The sequence below is a fragment of the Terrapene carolina genome, unplaced genomic scaffold (genome assembly GCF_002925995.2).
Source record: "Terrapene carolina triunguis isolate 2854851 unplaced genomic scaffold, T_m_triunguis-2.0 Scaffold96, whole genome shotgun sequence".
Taxonomy (NCBI): Eukaryota; Metazoa; Chordata; order Testudines; family Emydidae; genus Terrapene; species Terrapene triunguis.
In genome coordinates, this window is record NW_020664447.1 from 1,855,222 (window position 1) to 1,869,339 (window position 14,118).

Here is a 14,118-nt window from a genome sequence, read left to right on the forward strand (position 1 = left end):
CGCGGCGGCGCTCTTCTTTTTTGCCTGGGGCGGCAAAAAAGTTAGAGCCGGCCCTGACAGTGGGACAATTACCATCTGTGTCTTACATAAAGCACTCCTGTTAATGCACCCCAGAATGATATTTTCTTTTTTCACAACTGCACCATACTGTTGATTCACATTCAATTTGTGATCTGCTATAATCCCCAGATACTTTTCAGCACTACCACCACCTAGCCATTTATTCCACATTTGGTAGTTGTACATTTGATTTTTCCTTCATAACTGAAGTACTTTGCCCCTTTCTTTACTGAATTTCATCTTGTTAAATTCAGACCAATTCTCCAGGTCCTTTTGAATTCTAATCCTGTCCTCCTAATTGCTTGCAACCCCTTTCAGCTTGCTGTTGCCCGCAAATTTTAAAACCATATTCTCCATTTCATTATCCAAGACATTAATGAAAATATTGACTAGTAATGGACCCAGACTGACCCCGGTGGGTCCCCATTAGATATACTCAGGGCCGGCTCTAGGTTTTTTGCCGCCCCAAGCAAAAAGCCCCCCGTCCCAGCCCTGGGCTCCTAGCTGCACCCCCCTGCCGCCCAAATCCTGGGCTCTCCCCCACCACCTGCAACCCCCTGCCACCCCAGCCCTGGGCTCTCCTCCCCACACACACACATCCTGCCGCCTCAGCCCTGGGCTCTCCCCCACCACCCGCAGCCCTGGGTCACTGGTAACTCGCTCCCAGGGCAGGTCATTCAGCAGGAATTTTAGATGTGCACAGAACACAGACAGGTTTGGTTCCCATATGGTTACAGAACTGCAGTAAAGTGGAACAATTTTCAGCTTGTGTGATTGGAGGATATCTGGATGCATATTATAAGACTGTCCTCCATAAATGAGGAAAAGTTGAGGTGCCTTTATTGTTCTTTTGTTCCACTCTTTCTTTCTATGGGGAATTTGCCAATGCAATATCACTGTCTTCCTTTTAAACAAACAGACAAACAAACAAAAAAAAAAGCCAGTGGCTGTTGAAAATAGCAATTCCAGTCCTAATAACCACTGGGAAGCATTTCTTGCTCAATTTTATCCTACTTTTTCTACAGCAAGTTACAGTGGATCAGTATATTTGATTTGGGAGAAATGAAGTAACAGCTGCCCAAACTGAGCTTGAGCACTCCTGAATTTTGAGGTGTTTAAATCTGGAAGGCAGGTGCTGGCGGGGGGCTGTGGCTCTGCAGGGGAGCCCGGTTGCATGTATGCAGCAGCGTGTCTGGCGCTGCGCGAAGCCAGACACGCTGATCTGAGTGGCACGGTAAGGGGACTGGGGGGTTGGAGAAGGGGTAGGAGGTTCCGGGGGGGGCAGTCAAGGGACAGGGAACGGGGGGGTTGGATGGGGCGGAGGTTCGGGGGGGCAGTCAGGGGCAGGGAGAAGGGGGGGTTAGATGGGTCAGGGGTTCAGGGGGGCAGTCAGGGGACAGACAGCAGTTGGATAGGCATGGGAGTCCCAGGGGTTTGTCAGGGGACAGGTAGGGGGTGGGATCCTGGGGGGGTCTCAGGAGGGGGCAGTTGGGGACAAGGAGAAGGGAGGCTTAGATAGGGGGTGAAGTCCTGGAGGGCAGTTGGGGCAGGGGTCCCGGGAGGGGGTGATCAGGGGACAAGAGGTCCCTCCCCCTCTTTCCTGTTCGTAGTGGCCAAGGGAATGCTGGGAAATGTAGTTCTTTTCCTGCTCCAGGGGTGGCTCTATAGGCAGGGAGCTAACCAAAGAACTACAGCTCCCAGGGCCCCCTGCTGGTTCTCAGCTCCCAGGCTGGATCCCTGCCACCCCTGCAAATGGGCTGTCCCAAGCACGTGCTTGCTTAGCTGGTGCCTAGAGCCGCCCCTAGATATACTCTTCCAGTCTGGCAGCAAACCCACGACAACTACTCTTGGGGTACGTCTTCACTTACATCCGGGTCCGGATGTAAGCAATCGGTTTTCTGAGTTCAATTTATCGCGTCTGGTTAAGATGCGATAAATCGATCCCGGATCGATCCCGGAAGTGCTCGCCGTCGACGCTGGTACTCCAGCTCAGCGAGCGGAGTACGCAGCATCGGCGGGGGAGCCTTCCTGCCGCGTCTGGACCGCGGTAAGTTCGGACTAAGGTACTTCGAATTCAGCTACATTATTAACGTAGCTGAATTTGCGTACCTTAGTCCGAAGTGGGGGGGTTAGTGTAGACCAGGCCTTGGAGAATGTTCTTTCTAGCAGTTGTGCACTCACCTTATAACAAACTAGACCACATTTCCCCAGTTTGTCATATGGCAATGTGGCAAAGGCCTTATTAAAAATCAAGATATCATGTCTATTGCTTTCCCCCTTATCCATTAAGCCAGTAACCCTGTCAAAGACAGAAAATAGGTGGGTTTGGCATAGTTTGTTCTTCAACGGGGTTCAGAATTAGAATCCACTGAGATCAGGAAAGCAACCGCAGGCTGGTATTTACCTGGTAAAAGCAAAAGATAAGTGGTAGAGGGGTCCCTCAAACTGCTCATTCCTCTGAAGCATTTCATTAGTGAAGACTTTTCACCTCTTTGCTATTCGCAGCAGCACTGGAGTAGGGGAAAAGAACAAATCTTGATGACAAGAGCCCTGCAGTGTGGGTGCCAATCCCTATGTTCAGAAGGGAGTGGGTGAAGGGACTAATGTACTGATGTAATGAGGACAGAACCAGGAGGTCTTTTGGGGAGCCAGGGAAATGTTACAAACGATAGCAAGAACGGAGGCAACAAAGATATTTTTTCCTCTTTGTGAGTAGGATGAAGCAACATATCTATTTATTCCTCTTCATTTAACAAGAGCAGGGTTTGGGTCACTCTCAGTGAATCTCTGATACAAATGAGTTATCCATGATTCATAAGGGTATGCAGGCTCAACATTCTGTAGCACATTAAAAAGGGAACAATGATGTTTTTCAGAAAAAATATTCTGGAAGCAGTATACGAATTAAGACAATTATTCCTTGTTAATTATATATGCAGTTATAATAAATTCTGTATTACTGCCCATGAAAAGGACCTGGAAAGCAGCAAAGAGGAGCGAAGTTGTAGTGAACACCATTGTACTGCAACAATATATCATCAGGTTCAATGAATTAGCCTCTGACACCAAACAAACAGGTATTTTCTATGAGAACTGTATTTTGCATTAAAAACAATTACAGAATAAGTGGCTCTGGGATTTTGTGTTGCTACATGTGAAAATGAAAAACAGCTGGGAGCAAGGGAATGTTTTATAACTTGAAATTTATTATATTGGCAGCTTTAGCTACTGGAATCTTTTTATTTAAAATAGTGTAAATAAAAGCAGCAGCTTCCTGAAATATATCTTAAGTAAATATAATTGACAAGTGAAAAATTTATGATTTATTAAATGGAGATAGTAATACTTCCTTTCTCTGACCCTTTGCCTGTCTTCTCTATTGGATGTAAGCTCCAAGGCAGGAAACATTTTATTATATGTTTGCAGTGTGCCTAGCTTTCATCTTGGTTGGGATCTCTTGGATCTACCTTAATGCAAACAGTAAATAAAATAATATTTGGTTTGATTGTATGAAGACACCGAGTGGACCCAGTTTTCAAGTTTGCGTACCTCTGATTTAAAGTCCCCTTTCTGCTTGAGTATGTGAATTGACAATTAAAGTGTGGTTGTACAGTGCTAAGTGATTTCATACAAAGACAACTTCATAAAGTGCATGCTTACAGTCTCTCAGTGATTCCAGATCAAAGTTTTTTCAGTTCACAAGTAAAATGCTGTGTGTGTTTTTTCTTCAGCTGCCAATCCTGCAAAGTCAATCTGGGGTCTCAAAGCCAAGCTCACACATCACCACCAGATCCCACAAGCCAAGTTCTGCCCACCTGTGCAATCCAGAGCCAAAGTTTTCTGCTGACCTATTTCTATACATGGATCAAACAAAACCCTCCAGACTCCTAATCTTTCTAAATTTGGGAACATTTGCAACTGGGAGCATTAGACCCATCTAGCTTAGAACCAAGATGGCCTGGAACTTTCCAACCCAATCAAAAGAGAAGTTGCATTTAAAATAAACCCAACATATGGGTGACCCATTTGTAAAGAAGAACCATTCTAAAAAGAAACAAATGATTGAACCTCCCTGCTCTAAAGTTAAGAGAAGGGAACTGGTTGCGTAAACTATATTTTGACGAGGATATTCCAGTTCCTACAACAATATTCTAGAAGTGAATAATAAGTAAATAAAGTAATTTCTTCTTCTACTTATGTGATAGCACTGATTTCACTAGCATTTTAGTATTGTTCTGTTGTCACCTGTAGGTTAATGCTTGTTTTTGTTTTTTTGTTTTTTAAAGCAGTGTTTTTCAGTCCTAACGTGATGGGATATGAATTCAGTCAATTTCCAATAGCCAACAGCGCAGAAACTTAAATGTCCATTTGTAAGGCAGGATACAGAGGGGCAATTTCACAAATATGGCAAAAGCAGCAGGTACAACAGTGAAAATCTCACTGGATTTTTATTGCTCTTTAAGTTTCGCTTGCTACTTTGTGTAGGAGTTGGTCAATAAATTAGCGTGGTGTGCTGTGCTTTTATGAATCTGTAAAAACCTCATTTTATGTCTTCTACCTGTACTTTGCCCACTGTCTGACAAAGATACACAAAATGGAATTTTGGTTTAGTTTTACTTTCTCTCCCGCCCCGTCAAACCTTAGGCAAGTCTCATCTGAACACTAAGGCCTTGGCTACACTTGTGAGTTACAGCACAATAAAACAGCCCCGGGCGCCCTAGCTCACTCCCCGTCCACACTGGCAAGGCATATAGAGCGCTCCGACTCTGCAGCTACAGCGCTGCTGGTACTCCACCTCGGCGAGTGGAATAACGTTTGCTGTGCCCCCGCTGGAGCGCCGGGGTGCCAGTGTGAATGAGGTGTTGCGTTACTGCGCTGTGATCAGCCTCCAGAAACGTCCCATAATCCCCTTAAGTCAAGTGGCCACTCTTGTCATTGTTGTGAAATCGGCTGCAGGAATGCGGAAATGCCCTTTCAAAGCTCTGTTTCGGAGAAGCTGGCTGCTTATCAGCTCCGAGAAAAAGCAAACATTTACTGTTTGCTTTGAGTGAGTGAGAGAGAGGGGTGGGGGGGAGGGGGGTCTGAACTTACAAAGCAGCATGCTGACACACTCAGCACCCCAAAAACCCACTCTCCCCCCACATACACACAACACCCTCCCTGTCACACTCCATGCCACCCACCCACCCCCTATTTGAAAAGCACATTGCAGTCACTTGCATGCTGGGATAGCTGCCCATAATGCACCGTTCCCAATGCCGCTGCAAGTGCCGCAAATGTGGCCACGCCAGTGCGCTTGAAGTTGTCAGTGTGGACAGACTGCAGCGCTTTCCCTACTGCGCTCTATGAAGGCGGGTTTAACTCACAGCGCTCTCCATCTGCAAGTGTAGCCATGCCCAGAGATTTTTAAAAGGCTTGATATGCCCCAGACTGCATTATTCAGGCTATGCCCCAAAATAAAGTAAAAAATGCATCATTAAGCAGCAATGTTACCAGTCCTACTGCTGCTGAAGAGAGGGTTAGGGAGATGCACTGTTTCTCTATTCAGAGGAAGCCAATTTTGTCCCCTCCTATCCCAGTACACTCATACACACACTCAGATCCTGCATCAAACAAGAGCTGGTTCTACCTCTCGTCACACTTATATGCATCCTATCATGGGTCATCTTTTCAGGCACTCTATGTAACATACAGCATGCTGTATATAAATCCCTAGCAGCATGGCATAATCCAAGTGTTAGCTTTGTATTACGTTCGTTTTTTTATAATTATAATCATTTAAAAATAATTAGATTTTACATACACAATATATATTGGATTAAATGAATACTAAAGCAGTGCTCCCAAAACAAGAAGGCATGACTCTTAGATCAGTAAGCCCAGGGTATATTTCTAGATGCAAAAGAAGAATAAGACTTCATGCATCCTGTCACAGAAAGTAACTGAAGAGAACACTAGGCCAATGAGGAACCAAATAGTTCAGAACCCTTTCCCATAAGAGTATGAGCACAGCTTTTTTTTTTTTTTTTTTGGGGGGGGGGGGGGGGGACACTAAGGTTCCCATCACGTTTTTGCAATTTTTTTCCTGAAAATAATTCTCACATAACTATTTCTTTTCGTTTTATTCACACTTGTCCAAGTAAGGACTTAGTCTTAGTTGTACATTGTTCAGTTCTGGAAATATTACCTTGCTGCATAGAAGCTACACTCGTCTGCCCTGTCTTCGTACTTACAGAGAATGGTATAAAGAACAAGGAGCACTGCAGATGTTGTCAGTTTACATTGCTCATATTATTAGAGGATACACCATCTTTGACATTCTGACAGAAAAGGCTGCATTTGATGTCCTAAACCTAACATTTCTTCTCTTGTGTAACCACAGTCAATTAGCTAAACCATGACATATTTATCTGCTTGAAGTCTGAAAGCTTGTCCTAACAAGCTCCCAGGAGATACAGAGACCTCTAATAATAATAGACTGATTTCATTGCTAAAGCTTTAGGAGATCTAAAACCTAACTAGCTTAGATTTCTCCTGCATGTAAACAAATTATAAAGACAATTCTGGGAGCACAATGCTGTTGTGCTCTAATCCAAGTGTGATTGGTAGCTGTGTGTAGATACAAATAAGTTAAACACTAGACATTATTCCCACAATGAATGGCAATAAGTCGCAAAGCTCTTTGTGGAACTGCCCCTTACACTCAGAACTATAGGTTAAAAAAAAAGAGGGGCAGGATGTGGCAGACATTGGGTGTGCCTGAGAGACCATATGTTTGAGAGTGTCATGAGTAGAATTGGTCAAAAAATGCCAGTGCCACCACATCGCATTCTAGGAGTTACATGATTGCTCAGCTCAGCCACAGAGAAAAACCAGATTGCATCATGGGAGATGTAGTCAAGCTGAGGAACAATGACCATTCTGAAGAATGGGGGCATGAGACCCAGAACTACAGCTCAGGTGGACACATTTTAATGTTGACCCAAAACAAAAAAAAACATTTTGTTTGTTTCCCACCCCCCCACCCCCAATAGAAAATTGTGCTATAAAACAATTTGAGTAGAAAAATCTCAATAAAACCTCATTTTCAGGGGGAAAATATTTCATTTGAAGTTTTTTGGCCAGTCTTACTAATTACAGAACATACTGCAAATGCTGAGATAACATTACCTAGTAATCTCAAGGAAAAATTAACCAGGATATGTGTATTTTTTTAATACACCTCTACCTCGATATAACGCTGTCCTCGGGAGCCAAAAAATCTTACCACGTTATAGGTGAAACCGTGTTATATCGAACTTGCTTTGATCCACCGGAGTGCGCAACCCCGCCTCCCCAGAGCGCTGCTTTACCATGTTATATCCGAATTCGTGTTATATCGGGTCGTGTTATATCGGGGTAGACGTGTGTATGTATATATATATATATATATATATATATACACACACACACACACACACACCCCTCTACATATATATATATATACATACACACACAACCCGTAACCATATATGTTTTTGTTACGCTGTTCAGCTTGTCCTTATAAGCCATTTCTCAGCAATTGAATCCATCAGTCTAAGTCTGTAGCAAAACTATCATTTGTAAGAAGCTGCAAAAGGAGACAGAGACAGACAGAAATTTTCCCTGGCAGAGGGGTGGGATCAAAAACCCAAAAGAAAAGAAATGAGAATATGGAAAAGAATGAATCCCTCAAAGTAAGGATGAAAACACAATTTTAAATGGAAGCCCAAATACACACTTATCCTAGAACCCCAAAATCGGTAAAAGCCCATTTACATACCTAAATGTCAATTTAAATGCTCAAATGCCATAGCTGAAGATCCTGCTTAAGTGCTTGTGTTTGGAAATTGAGACCACAGCTTAAAATAAATGCTACTAATACAATGTTAAGATGAATACATGCTTTGACCAAAGCAATAAAAAAAAAAAATGTGACTTTCACATTGCCACCGTAGGTTATAGTAGGGTCATGTAGCAGTCCACTTGAAAGAACTGAGGCAGACTCTCTTTTCACATGTGACAAGATAAACAACAAAATATACCTTATGAAAAATTAATGAGACCAGCCTCCTATCTGATAATAAACCCCAGAAGGCTGCACAGTATGACTCTGACTCTCTCAGCGGAGAGGGAAGTGGTTGGGGACTGATTCATGCACTTACCTTGACAGTGACAGATTGAAAAGATTTGTTTCCAGTTCATTTCTAGCGTCTTAGCCAAGAGTGACATGATATTAGACCCTTTCCCCTCCAAAGCCCTGAGTACATTCTGGTTTAATCATTGCCTGCTTAGCTGTCAGAGCATAACAAATACACCCAGTGCTCAAGTTTTCAGTGTCACTGGCAGAGTTCTGATGAGTGGAGAAATTGGGATTTTTTTAAATGAGGATAGGAAGTCACCTTTAGCACCTGCTGCATTTTTTTTTAATAAATCTCTAAAACTAAAAAAAAATAAAAAGTCTAAGGAAGTACTTTGATTCCCATTTCAGCATCCTTAGTTCAGAGGGAAATGCCCCATGCCCTGATAATAAAATTGTTGATCGTGACCAGAGACTGGAAGTTGAATATTCTTTATAACTCCAGATCTAAGCACTTCAGCCAAAATTTTCAAAATTGTTGCCTAAGTTGGGCACCTAAACAAAAATATTGTGATCACCAAAGGTGTTGAAACAACCACAACTTTTATTGACTATACTGGGAGCTATGAGTGCTCAGCACCTCTCAATATCAGGTCATTTATTTAAATGCCTCAATAATAAAAAGATTGAGGCATCAGATTTTATGCACTCAAATTTGAAAAATGTTGGTTTTAGAGCTGAGCAAACAATGAAAATAAGTGTGTGAATATTTCAGTTTTAAAAAAAAAAAATCACAAAATTCACTGAAAAAATTATTCATGTTTTGCTTTCCATCATTTGTTCAACTCTAGGTATCAAAGGTCCACACGTTCTCTGGAGCACCTCACTCAGGCAGCTGGACCAGAGATCAGGCCCAGTGCTTCAAGAGATCCTCATAGCTGGAATCACTGAAATTAGGAAGCACTGAGAACAATTATTTATTTTTCTTCATGAGGTTTTTTGGGTCAGTCCCCCCTCAGAGTTTGACCCAACACACAATAAGCTAAAACACTATGCATCAAATATATATATATATATATATATATATCAAGATCAACCCAGGTCAATATAAGTCTAAAAATATTTAAAGGGCATAGACATTAAGGAGGGTGAAGATTTAATCAGGGACAGTTCAGAGTAGTGAAATGAAATAAAGGGAAAAGATAGGCTGAATATCAGGAAGACGTTCCGGACAGTAAAATCAATTAACATGTGGAATAGTCTCCAAAGGGAAGTGATGGAAGCTGTTAGGGTAATGTACTAAGGGAAATGTACATTTGCAAGGAGTTGAGCTGATACACTAGAAGGCATTTCCTATGTCTAGAAGTTGAAATAACAATTTTGCACTCAGCAGAGAAGAGGCTTGTTACACGTATGAACTTATTTTCCAACTATGAAGTCACAAAAGAGCCATACTTTCAAAAGAAAGTAATTTCCTGACTCCCAGAACCTGCTCTGGTCACACGGCTAACAAATACCCTAGAGAGGGCAACATCCTTACTTGGTTTCTTAAGAGAACAGCTGAGTTCTCTTTGAGGGAATATCAAGCTGCTATAGACCTGGCACTGAGAGGCCTATAGGACATAGCCAGAGCACACTGTACTCCAGTGACTCCCCTGCCAGGGCCCTCACTGGCAGGCCCAGGGATTGGAGACCCTATGAGTGGCTTAAAGCCACCTCTGCCCTCCTTCCAGAAGCATCAAGAAGAGCTCGGATACAACTGGCGAGCTGTCCCAAAACATTTACCCTTCAAAGTTTAGTATTCAATCCAAGTGTTCAAAGATTTGTTTCTAACTGTATAAAAGCTATTTACAAATAAAAGTTACCCTTCACAATTGTGGGGAAAAGTGCATCTTGCCTTCTGATTATGTTTTCTTTATTTATTTGACTACCTGGATACACTGGATGCATTTGTCTTTCCCAACCCACCAGTGAGGATCAAAGTAATTTTTTTGCATTTTTCAAATACCATTTACTTCTTAAATCATGTGTTTCAAAGTGAAGTGGAGTGTTATTTTTAAACTAATCTGATACAGGATACAACAAATCCAGAATCAAACATTTGTGCCCTACATGTGCCCAGCTGAGGTTCTCATTGACAATGAAGTTGAGAATGTTTTTGCTTTACAAAAAGTGGGCTTACAACAATCTAACTAGCCACTGAATCCCACGTTGCTTTACAATGTTTTCCATCCCTCTTCCACAGAAGCTTTGCCATGTGTTAGATTTTGTTCACATGTTTTGTTCCCATCTATCAAGCATTCATTTTGCTCCCGATCTGACTCCCATTCAAGTTAATGGAGAAACTCCCATTAACAGCAATGGTGCATATACAATTTTTCCTTTGTGCCCACCACACACACACACACAATATTTATGAAAGAAAAGAAATAGCAAACTAATAGCTAAAGCACAATGAACTTCAATACAACAGCACAAACATTTGTTTAAAACCAGGCCTCTATAACTATATCTATATAACTATATCTATATCTATATATCTATCTCTATCTATATATATACACACACACACACACACACTCACTCACTCACTCTGTCTTATTCAAGTCTACATACATATGCTTCATCACAGCATACCCTAAATATTGCAAGTAACAAATACAATGAAATGATACTGGTAGCTAGCACATTTCTATTAATATTAAGCTCCTGTGTGTTATCTGGTCCATCACTTCAATTCCCTAAGGGGTAATGTGAGCTGGGAAAGCCAATAGCTAACAGACACCAGGGAATTTAATGAGACTAGAAATGGGGTCAAACTAACACATTTCTTAAGGCTACTAGCCTGTTTGTGAAAAAGAGAAAAAGCAAGAAACCCATTTACAAGGTTGTGGCATTGTTCTCTCATCTCTTTCTTAACTTGCTCATTACAGGTAACTCAACAACTGATTATAAGATCCTCCTCACCATCCCCAGCCAGCAAATGAGCCAAATTAAGGGAGATCGGGCAATTATGTCAGGAAGCCATTCCCTAGGGAAAAACGTGAATTAAAGGCGACAAATACGCTATTTAACACAATACAGTACAAGTATTTGTAATAAATAAATAGGTGAGATGACAAGTAGGACAAATCATATTAAAAATATCTCCATCAAAGAGATCTTCAGAATCAGAGTGGAATAATGTGTGTCTTAAAAATAACAAAGTGGAGAGCTATTCAAGCACTCTCAGTTATAGTGAATGATGAAAAAAAGTTTAGTGAACTAGCTAGTTAGGTGGCAACACAGAAGAAAGCGGTAGATAATAAAGTCTGGCCCATAGATACTCAGATTCTGAGATATGCACATCACCCATTTTTCACATTTATCAAAAGCTCCCACTCGCTGGATTGACCACTTTCAACAATGTTTTAGGGTGCTGTATGAGCAATGACAGCATTTCAAAGGAACGCAGCACATGAGATAATGCACAACATTATTTACTTGTTCAAACAATTACATAAACATTCACTCTCCTTGAAGCCTTCTGCGGTAGGTAAATAAGCATTTTTATTGCAATTCTACAGAAGGGGAAAGAGAGAGAGAGAGAGGGAGGTGAAGTTACTTCCATAAGCCACATAGCAAGTCAGTTACATACCCACAAAATAGGATCAAGACTAGTTCCTGATTTACAATCCCATGATCCATTCACTAGAGCACATTGCCTCTCTGGAAGCAGACAGCAAGTTCCCTTTTCTCTTGAAAAGATCTTCAGGCAAGTGAGCTGGCTCTTTTGGGCATTGGGATTCCTTCTTTAATCCAGTCTCTGTGTTGGTTTACTCAGTCTGTCTAGGGAGTATGCGTCTTTAAAATGTCCTTTAGGAAGAAACTTGCTACCCCACTGTGTCCTCTCTGGCACTGTTTTTCCTCACATCTGGTTAATTCAGTATGTGCAGCCATCTCCAGGACAGTGTCAACTGCTCAAACAAGGCAATGGTCCTAAAAACCAGGGTGAAATCCCAGCAGGGTGACCAGATGTCCCGATTTTATAGGGACAGTCCTGATATTCAGGGCTTTGTTTTATATACACACACCTATTTACCCTCCCTCCCCTGTCCTGATTTTTCACACTTGCTATCTGGTCACCCTAAATCCTGGAGCCATTGAAATCAATGGCAACATTCCAAGTGACTTGATCAGGAGTGAAATCCTGGTGCTCTGTGATCATCCCAGACAGACAGTCAAGCATTATTTCAATTATATTAAGCATGTGATAAGAACAGTGTAACTAAGCTTGATAAAGGCAACAGATGAAATATGATTCTTTATATTTAAAGGAAGATAGAAGGAACTACAGCACACAGTTTCTTGCCAGTAGAATAGTTTGCATTTCTATAGCACTTGCATCTCAGAGCACACCACAGACAGTAAGCAAATCTCACAACAATTGTGTGAAATAGGTAACTATTATCCCTCTATTACATATGGGAAAAACAAACACAGTGGTTAAGTGATTTGCCCAAGGTTAGATACAGTGGAGAGAAAGGAGTAGAATCTAGGTCTGGGTGTCAAGAGTCCTGCACTGTTCGCTAGAACGTGGATGATTTTAAAACCAATGTTGTTGAATTGCGTGTTAAGCTTGGCAAAGTTGATCACTGACTAAAGTTCTATAGGCACACAAACATTCAAAGTGCAACAATCTGATTTTGCATCATCAAATATTGATAATAGATCACAACAAAAATTACCACAAGACAACCTCAAGCTTCACAATACAGATAGTCTGTGCCTTCTTGCTACTCTATTGTTTGTGTTCTTCCCCCTCCTCCACCCCCAACCCTTCATCGCTTCTTGAAGAAGCAGCACATCCTCTCTCCACACTTAACACATTAAGACCAATGGAGCATTCCCGCAATCAGTGCTCACTACACTATAGAAGAACCACATTCATGGCCCGAAAGAGCCACGTATGTGGTGCTTTTGAGATTGAATATCACTGCATTTATTACAGGATTCCAAACTTAATAGGAGTTTGGAGCAGTGAAGCTGTATAGGACAGAGAAATCACATGGTACTAATATACCAAAATCAAGCACACATAATTGTCTCTAAATTTAATTCTGTGATATCCAACAGGGTTTCTTCTTTCTATGCCTTCATATTCAATGTGAGAGATCTCCTTACATATATCAAGGATACGCTGGCACTGGGAACAAACCAGAGGTAAAGAAACATTTAACTCTTGATGCTACACAGATGTAAGAAAAGTTTAAATACTTACAATAATAATTATGCACGGAAGACAAACCAGATATGAGTTAAAAGCAAAGAATTTAAGAGGACAAATACAACTTCGTAAAAAAAAAATTGGAAAAAAAAAAAATCTACTGTGACTAACTAAATGTATCCCCAAACTATTTCCATATGCCTTTGTGTTACCAAAGGCCTCACAGAATAGCTGTGATATGAAATCTATAGTGCTCTAACTACAACAGAAGCATTTGAAAGACTGAAAAAAAATCAAAAGCATCTGTGTCAGGTAGTGCGTCATCTACAATATTAGACACAAACAATAATGAGAAATCCCACACATGGCATAACCCCATACAAAGAGGTTAATGATCTGGTTGCAAAACTGTGCTCTGAAAATAGCACACAGACAAGGAAAACCAATGTGAGTGGCTGATGTCTGGATACCTGTTCAAGAGCCTTCCTGAAAGATGCTACTGAAAAGCAAATATGAGGGAAACGAGGGTGAAAACAACTGCAAATCACCACAGATAATGTATGGATACTTCAGAAAGGTCATGAAGCTACTGAGGAAAATTTGAAATTGTGTGCTCTAAAAGTTACAGTTTGAGCCAAAGCCAGAGGATGAGGATGGCCAGAAATCAAGTATCCGAGGGGTAGCCGTGTTAGTCTGAATCTGTAAAAAGCAACAGAGGGTCCTGTGGCACCTTTAAGACTAACAGAGGTATTGG

General features: G+C 41.4%; 1 protein-coding gene across 2 annotated transcripts in view; it reads right to left on the reverse strand.

The window, feature by feature from the left end:
- The window catches only part of INSC (INSC spindle orientation adaptor protein), a 224,848-nt gene that overhangs the window by 125,650 nt on the left and 85,080 nt on the right, over positions 1-14,118 (reverse strand). The window contains exon 1 of one of the 2 annotated variants that reach the window (XM_024202163.3): positions 8,244-8,326. The exons of the other annotated variant lie outside the window; for it this stretch is intronic. The gene's annotated coding sequence lies outside the window, so the exon portion shown is untranslated. Of the gene's footprint in view, positions 1-8,243; positions 8,327-14,118 lie in introns of those variants that run through there. 2 annotated transcript variants of the gene reach the window in all.